The sequence below is a fragment of the Apodemus sylvaticus genome, chromosome 11, assembly GCF_947179515.1.
Source record: "Apodemus sylvaticus chromosome 11, mApoSyl1.1, whole genome shotgun sequence".
Lineage (NCBI taxonomy): Eukaryota > Metazoa > Chordata > Mammalia > Rodentia > Muridae > Apodemus > Apodemus sylvaticus.
In genome coordinates, this window is record NC_067482.1 from 99,503,406 (window position 1) to 99,513,003 (window position 9,598).

Genomic DNA, 9,598 nt, shown 5'->3' on the forward strand with positions numbered 1-9,598 from the left:
CTATTTTGATAGAAATAGTCTCATCACTATTCATTTCTGCTGGATTCCAACTAATTCTTGAACAAGGTTCTATTTTTGCCTTTAGAAGATGAAAAAAGGGATAATAAACAAAATAAGATGCCCTTAGCGAGTAAAGCCAAAGGAAACCTCAAATCAACTCTGCCCAAGGAGCCTCCAGAGGCTCTGACTCTGCCTGCCTTGAATCTCCTTGGGATATGGGACACTCCCGTGTAAGGTGAATGTACCATTTGTATCTTTCAAAAGTGAACGCCAGTGTTCTCAGACAGTTCTCACCTAGCCATCCTTAGCATGCCGCCGTGAGGGAGTTGGGTGGTGGGACTGTGGAGATGCTGGTTTTGTCATCTCACTGTGTGACCTTGATCCTGCCAGTGTCCCTTATGTTACCTCTAGTTAGAATATTCTGTTCTGATAATTTTTTCATTTTTCTGCTTCAAATGATTTTAGCATAGTTGCAGACTTGCAAATAGATACAGAAAGCAATGTTCTTACTGCCCCAACTCAAGCTCCCTGAAACCTGCATCTTGTAGTCTTTACAACTGAAAAACCAAGTTGGGGCATTGCTATGCAGTGAAGTCCACATTCTGTTCATGCTCCACAGGGTTCTGGTCATCATTTTTTTTCTGTGTTGGGATCCAATCCAAGGTGCTAGTTAGCTATCACACATCCTTTATCTCTTCAGGTCTGTGACAGTTTCTCAGATTTTTTTTTTTGACCTTAATGATTTTGAGGAGAACTGTCTGGTGTTTTGTAGGATGTCTGTTTGTTTGGATCTGATGGACTTCTTACAATGTTAGCTGGGGCCATGTGTTTCTGAACAAAGTTCACAGAAATGAAGTGTCTTATGTCATGCCATATGAAAGATTATACTATATTTGAGATATACTTATATTTCCTCTTGACCTTGAGCTCTTTGCAAGGCAATGTTTGCCATGTTTCTTCACAGTAAGTCCTTGAGATTTCTTTACTCTAAATTCACCCTTTCTCCTAACTCCTCTTACCCTACCTTGAATGTGGGCTGCCTCTAATGACTTGCCCCCCAAAAGTAGAGCCAAGGTTCTATAGAACCAAGACTCTACCTCCCAAAGGATAATAACCAAAATGAGATGATACTCTTACTAGTCCCTAAAGCTAGTGAAAAGCTCAGATAAACTCTGTTCAAGAAGCCAAAAGAGGCTTTTCCTATGGCTACCATGACTCTCCTCAGACCATTGGCCCTCCTGGACCCTTCTCCCAAGGTCCTTTCCATACTCAAGTTAGATGGGTAGGTTAGAGGGGACATATTTCACCTGTCAATGGGACCCATATCCGTAAAATATTTGGAATGCTTCCGAAGGGGAGATTTTTTTCCTCATTTATTTATTCAGTCATTTATTTATAGCAGCAAGATATGTAAATTAATATTTTATTTTAGATTATAATTGATAAAGCATGTTCCTTATTGTAGTCTTTGGGAACTCTTTGGTTTTGACTTTCTTGTCTCGGATGCATCTCTATCATTTGCTTGCTAACTATTTCCTTACTTGTGGCATAGCTTGGTATCTTAGTCTCATCATGTGTGATCTCTGCACTCAACCTGGAACCAGCTGTTCGTCTAAGGAGAAACAGTGCTGAAACAGAGATCCCCACACTGGTTACGAGTTCTTAGTTTTGAAAACAGACTTTTTATGTATATAACTATGGCTTGTTTGTTGTACAGTGTGGTGTAGGATACTATACTCTGACATTGCATAAGCTCTGAGGAGAAAGGAATATATAATTGTTATAGTGGCTGGTATCTTAGTTAAAATATTAAGCATGTATGGGATGCCACCAAAAGATTATATAGGTATAGATCCAATAATTATAAAATATTTTCTGCCTCTCTCTCCATTACTCCTCATTATTCATTTCCAGTAAGTGTACCCTGGACTTAGACAATGCTGCCCTATTTACATAGGAGTATTTGTAGCCAGAATAAATGCTGTTCACCTCATATATGATATTTCCAACGGATGTAAACTCTCCTCTGCTTCAGAAGTGAAACATGCCCAGGGGATAGAGTTTTTTGGAGCCAGCTTCCCGAAGGATGACATCTGACTTGGTCTTTAAAGGATGGGAACTGGGCAAGGCACGGGTTTCTAGAGAAGACAGAAAGAAAGTAGGCTCACAGATGAGGTCTGTGTTCCCTTGTGCTATGCTGTTATGAACTACACAGTGCCCAATAGAAGGTCATTTGTAGCTAATACAATCTCATGATTCACAGTTCTGGAGGATTACAGTATGAGTGCACTGTCAAGAGGAAGGTAGAATAGAAGAGAGAGAGAGAGAGAGAGAGAGAGAGAGCTAATTCTTTCATGATAGCAGCACTCTCATCTATGAGGTGGAGCCTTCATGGGTTAATTACACCCCCGAGCCCCTCCTGTTAATAATGTTACTATGACGATTACACTTCCACATGCACTTTGAAGAGGACAAGCATTGAAGCGGTAGCAAGGTCCTAGAGGGCTTATTAAGCATCATTGTTCTTTGATGACCTGAGGTCTACTGTTCTTGTCAAACCAATGATACATTTCTCTAGCATTACAAAGACAGGCTTCAAAATGTTCACACTTAGTTGAAACATCTCTAATATTCTCTGAATTCAGGGAGTGTGAGTATATATTTCTGAACAATTATGTTCTTAATTATTAAATGTCTGCTGAATACTTCCATAGTCCGTCTTAGAGTCAGTCACACCCTCTGTGCCCATGGTGGTGGCTGCATGCTTGGGGCTTCTGTTGGCATTGGGCCATCCTTTGTAACTCTTTTCTTTTTTGTGAAGAACTCTGGGTAGTCTACAGAAATTGATTTTTGAGACATTCTCAAATTTTGCCCCGGAACAAGGAAGTCAAACCGAGTAAGATCAGTGCTGGCATAGGCTTTTGACTGGTTGGAGTCTCATAAAAGTGCTCATTAGCCTCAGCTGGGTGGTCATATGCAGCTGACCTCCCAGCCCAGCTCTGAGGTCAAGGGTGCCTATGCAGCTGACCTCTGAGCCCTGAGGTCACTGGTGCTTGTTTCAGACCCACTATTTTCAAGTCTTTAAACGACATGCTTTATTTTCGTTCCAATAAAAATGATGAAGCTCAATTGGGTATCTTTTTTAAAAAAGATCTACTATCTTCTTTCTATATTAGGCAGTACAAAAGACATCAAGACACTGATAGGAAAGAGGTCGGAGGACAGAAAAAAAAATAACCTTTTTATGCAGTAGAGTGGAAAACACGTCAAAACTTTTCTTTTCAGCATATAAGCTTTTCTGTAGCATTGAAAGAGATTTTAGCTGTTGAGTACGGAAGAAGCTGTTCTAAATGATACCATGGTCACACTTAATTAGACCTACCCGAGGTTCCTGGACTTCTGTGTGCTTTGGACACCGCTTGCACCAGGATGGCCAGCTATGTATAGAAGCGTGAGATAAAGGCACCAATCTAGAGAGGCACCGTGTAGAATAAGAAGTCCCCCACACTTCCTGCCACGAGATGACATACAGCTTTCTGGGCACGACTTTGACTTGAGCAAGACAGATGGATGATTGTTTGTAAAGAATTGTCTGAATCCCCCTGAGTCACATTAAACTTTCGACAGAAGAGTGATTTTTTTCCCCTTCAACTACTGCAGCCTTGTCCCATAGAGGACCCCGTCTGATGCATCCACCACAGGGCTCCTGAAAGCAAATCTCTAGCAACCTCCACCTCAGCTGTACTTCAGCAGCTGCTCCAACAGCAAGGACTAGACCTCATCACCAACTGGAGTTGCTCTGTTTTTGAAATCCTGAACTCTGAAATTCTCCTTTCTGACCACAACCTCTGATCCTTCTGTCAGCCCCAGCCTTTCATGCCCTTGAAACACATCCTTTGGTCTCATTGGGACTCCCCGTCTCCTGACCTTTCCTTGTGTTAGCAGTGCGCCTCTTTCTCCTGGCTCCATTCCTCTTAGGCCTTGTTGGAGCAACCATTTCAACTACACTCTCACAGCAATCCTTTCTCACCCCGTTCGTTTCTTGTTTCATGTGTTTTTCTGATACAGAGCTAATAGACTAACTCTCCCCTCCCCTCCTTCCTTTCCTTCCTCCCTCTCTCTTGCCCATGTCTTATCCTGGGTATCTAAGGACCATGGAAGAAGTTTCCTGTGAGAACACACTACATCATTAAAAGCTCTATGATTTGCCACCTTTTAAGGCTACTGAGGTTGTTCCGTGATCCTAGGATCATAGCTTAGGTGGGACAGTGAGGAGTCTAAAGTAAAACAATCCAAGGGAGCTTGGCTTCTTGGCACCAACCCTGCATTTGTGCGACCTTTAGGATGAGAGCTGATTTCATCTTGTGCCTGATGTCTCTCACCTGCCTCAGCATTGGTCCCAACCATGTAACTGGGCCCCCTCTTGTTTCCTCTTGAGGTCCATTGATGTGTTCTTTATTTCTTCCAATCTTTCCACCCACATGTTAGAATACCACTTCTCTAATTTCAGGGAAAAATCTCCCTAGCAGATTCAATTCTCCATATCTCACCGTGGGACATACCTCTCCCTCTAGTCTCTCTTCCATCCTGTCACCTTAAGGGATGTTTTACACTGTTCCCTTCTTGCCTTTGTTTGCCACCTCACTTTACAAACCTTCTAGAGTCCTCACCTGTTAGCAATCCTCTTCTTCTCTTGGACTGCCACCCTATCGATAGCATTCCATTCTCTTTACAGAAGGTACATCCAGTCTGCCATCTCTGTGCTCCTGTTTCGGTAGTGTGTGCCTTTGTCCCTTTGAGTCTCACCTTCTGGGGTCAAGGTGACTTCTGTGTGCCCACTTATCTCCTTGGTACATTCTCTCCCCTCTCTCTCCTCGTGCCTGGCCTTCCGCTGTGTCCCAATGCTCCAAGCCTCATCCTCTCACCCCTTTGCACCACACTGTTCCAGTGAACTAAAACCACTCCTGTGGACTCAGTTGTCATCTATGTTCTGTCATGAGGCCAGGACATGCTCTGGGCCTCCCCAGTTGATGACCCACCCAGTTCTTCAGGTTCAGCATTCCCAGAATCTCATTGTCGTTTCCCACAAGTCAGCTTTTCTTGCTATCCTCTCATGTCTGTTAAGGATATCTACCCAGACAGTCTATCCAAATTTTCAATCATTTTTGGATTTTCTTCTTTGTTTCTTGCACATACAATCCATAGAGACAGTCTTGAAAATGTTTCCTAAAACCGAGTGACCTACTTTACTCTGATTTCTTCATTTGACATCTTAGTACAGTTGGTTACTCATTCTCAGATGCATTCTGGAAGATCTACCTCTTCCTTTTAGAAAATGACAGGTTTAATACCAAAATTCACCTGAATAAAATCCTCTGTCAACTTCCACAGACTACATTAAAGTCATAGTCCAGATCCAAATTCCTTAGTGTGGTCATGATCTGTCTACAATCTACTCCTCCAGGACCATTTTCTTGCTATTCTCCTTTATCTTGACCCTCCCTCCCCAGCCTGACTGCTCACTGGCTACTTTCTGGACACATTTTTGCCTCCTAGAAGGTTTCTGTAAGCGATTTGTAGCCACTTCCTATTTGATCCTCCAGCCTGGGCCTAAATAGTCCACCTTTTAGGAGGTTTTTATTGCCTCTTGATTCTTTTCCCCTAACTTGAGGATTGCCTTCTCCAATTTTTTACTAAAGCATATGTCACTGTACTGGAGACTGTTCTGTCTTAGTCTGTCCCACTCAGCTGGGGCTTTCCTGACACCAGGAATTGATCCTTAGGTGCCTTAGCCATCGTAGCTACCATAGAGATTCACATGGGCTTTGTCTTCAGTCATGTATCTTGAAAACATGGTTCCTATTGGGATGAAATCTGACAATATTTGGCCTCAGTTTTCTCCTCTGGAAGTGGACCAACTTGGATTAGAGGATCTAAAAGTCCTCTTCTTTTTTTGCCTTGTGGTGCCTAAGAATCAGCTATGGGAGATCTAGGGAATCTTCAGTAATAAGTATGTGAGTGTACTGTAGGAAACAACGTGTGAAGGAGCCAGGGAAAGGAGAGTCAAGCAAGGCCGAGGCTAAGGGACGAGTTACCAAGGAACAAAGATGAGGATGGGACAGGGTTCCCAAGGAATGCCCAGCTTTCAGAATCTTGTGCTTCACTGGCAAAGGTGTGTGATGCAGGGTATGTACTATAGACTGTGTGGACCACTTATTTTCAACTCCAGTTATAGTGTGGTCATGCCAGTTAAAAGCAGAGATACACGAGCTTGGGATTTCAGCAATGCTGGGTGTTTCATGTTCTTAGATGAGAAAAATCGGGATAGGTGGGCAGCGAGTTCAGTTAGAGCATCTGCCTTCAGACACACTCTCTTTTTTAAGGTACAAACATTTTGCCTTTGGTCTGAATAATAGCAGGTTAATTGAATTTCAAACTGCGCTTGTCTGCTTAAAGCGAGATCCATGGTCCTATGGAGACAGGCTGCTCCCAGATTTCCTCCTTAGCGCTATAGAGGACTTTCAGAGAGTGTGGGCACCACAATGCTCAGATGTACTCATAGAGCATGCATTGGAGGCTTGTGTCCACCATGCTGATCACAACGTGCTCTAGGCCTGGTCAACCCATACAGGGACCCAGTGAGGTTGATTCACCTTTTGTCTTTTCCGAGACTGGAGGTTTTGTTTCTGGGCTAGAATTCATGTGCTAGGAGGAATGGCACTCGCCTTGAACACAGCTTCTAATCATCTCCTTCCCCTTTGCTGGATTTGCTGGGAGCTAGCTGTGGCTGTGGTGACAGTTGGCTGTGGTGTTTGCTCTGCTGGGCACCTTCTGTGGGGGACACAGTTTTCTGTGGCTCACTGTCTGTGTAGGGTTCTGGCATGTAGGACAGAAGCTGTGAGTGGCATGTGGACTGAGCCATCCTTCCAGGCAGCCAGGCCTCTGTGCCTTCTTTCCCATAGTTCATTTCTCTCCTCTCTCAACTTCACTCCCATGTGAGCCAGCTGGGAGTCAGCGGAGGGAAAAAGTAATTGAAGTGCTTAAGAGGAATTGTTTGGGGGAGGAGAAGGCAGGGTCAAAAGGAGAACAATTAAGAAGTGATGTGATACAACTGTGTGCAGAAGAACTTAGTATAAATATAATGATCAATTCCCTAATAATTAGGTCTCTTAGACGGCAGAATAGTTCCCCAAGAGGCAGTGGTGGGAACCCCATTGCTTGGTCATTTCTAATTAGATTGGAGAAGCACTTATGGAAGATGCTGCGGAGAAAACTCTCCTCACAGGGGGATGGCCATGTGACCCAGGGGGCTGTCGCATCTCTCATGTCTAGGATTCATTGATGAGCACATAATTCACCACTTAGTTAGGCAGCCAAACTTTCAGGGGGCTTATTGGTTTCTTCCTTCACCTCTGCCCCCTTTAAATTGACCAGATCTATTATCTTCAAAGGGAAAAATTCAGAGCAGGCAGCGCCCTAGGCCAGGGCAGAGTCTGCCTCATCTTAACAAAATGAGTTTAAACGCTATCCTAGTGTTCCTCTGTTCTGCAGAGGGTGTGGACCCCTGATGCTTCAGCCCACATACTCCCCTCTGCCCGTGGGGCTGGAGAAACTGCACAGCGATCAAACGCTTTCCCAGGAGTCTATACAGCATAGCTTGGGAAAGTGTCTGGATTTTTTCATCCGTAGTGAGGCACCTATAAATTGGTACCTCTTTAGGAGGTGAAGATTAGACAAGATAATATTTGGAACTTATGCTTCTTCCTATCAAGTACTCCAGATGAATGCCATTGTGGTGGTGGGTGGCCATGATTATAACTAAATTCCGAACTCTGTTGTAGAATCTGTCCTCAGCAAATACTGGTTGTTAGGGAACTACACGCCATATGCTGGTACAAACAAACTGATGCTTCAAGGTTTGTACTTGAGTATCACCTCAACAAGTATTTATTGAATCTATACTGTCAGTAAGAGAAGAGATAATCTCTGCCTTGGAATGGTTAATAATCCGTGTGTGTGTGTGTGTGTCTGTCTGTCTGTCTGTATTGGGGTAAGAATGGTATGCATGGTAAGGGTGGGAAAAGGCAAAGACACAAATAATTCTCCTATAATGGTTTCTAAGTTGCATGAGAGCTCCTCTCCTATGGGAATCCCCAAAATACGATGCTCTCATCTGATTAAAGGCAGCAATACTTAAAAGAAAATGTCCTGCAGGATGTAAGGAGTGGAAAAGGCATTTTTAGCTCATGGATTCAAGAGATGAGCGTTTGGCTAGGAGTGAGAGTTTGAAGCCGGTCTCAGATGCAGTGGGGGGAATGCATGCTCCTGCTGATGGAAAAGGGAAGCATGGTGAGAAGTGAGAAGGAGAGGCAGCGACTGCCGTGCTTCCGGAAGACCATCCCTCAGGCAAGGCACAAGGAGGGAGCGGAGCTGCGGATGGGAGTTCAACACGTGGCTTGGAGTCAGAGCTCGGATGCCTTATTTTCCGTCCAGGGCTCGCTCATCTTTAGGATTCGGTTCTATGTCAGGAACCTGGCTGGTGCGTACAGGGTCACGTCTGTCATGGTGGCCTTCATTAGAACAGGCTGTTCCTCTCTCCCTCACTGGCTTTGTGGCAGTTCCCTGGTAGGGTGGCCCTGGGCTTTATGGACATGATGAGCATCTTTCCAGTCCCTCAGCTTCTCTCATGTAAGGCATCAGACGCTGAGTCCTATCAGAACCCCGCCCAAATGTTGCTATTAGAAGACATAAACTGGACATTTTCTTTGTGTCTAGCAGAAGAAGATAAAGAAGACTTTTTTGTAGCCCAAAATATTTTTGTCAAAAGGAAGGAAGGAAAAACAACACATATTTATTGGTCATCTGCTATATCCTCAGATCTGTTACCATGCACACACATTCGTATTCTCTAGTTCACTGCATCATAACTGCAAAGTAATCATTTTATTAACATTAAGGATAAAACAGCAAAGCAGAGGTTAATCTTCTGACTGAAAACCACATACCATAGTTCCTGTTTGGGAACAATCTCCTACCAGGAGGAGATGTCCAGATATATCAGAGAATATGAGCCAAGCAAACCAAGTTTAGCTTCTTTCTTATGCCCACTTTGATCTGAGTCAGGGCCGCAGAGATGGCCTGAAGGTGGTGAGCACCCAGCAAGCCTCCCTCCCGGGCAGGCGCAGTGCTGGGCAGCACAGCCCTCAAGGTATGGGGCCTTCCTGCCACCTGCCTTCCCTCTCCACCTGGAAAACCTGCTTCCTTCACTTAGGTTCCTACTGGTACTGGTCTGTGTAGTGTGGAGACACAGGAAAGGCCCCACCTGGAGCATCTCTCCTCATCCTTCTACAGAGAAACCTGGGCCTCCTCAGAAAGCCTATGCTGAAGTGAAGCAACACCCTGCTCTCTCCCTGGAGCCTTCATGTGTGTGCCAAATATAAGGGGTGTGGTCTAAATGTCCTCCAACAGACATGCACTGTAGACATGGACTTCTCTTGGTGAGACTAAAGAAGAATTTGGACCACCTTAGCTTGGAAGAGGGTTATTACAATGAGTGGGATTCCAGAACACCCGAGGAAGAATTCAGGAAGAGTTCTGT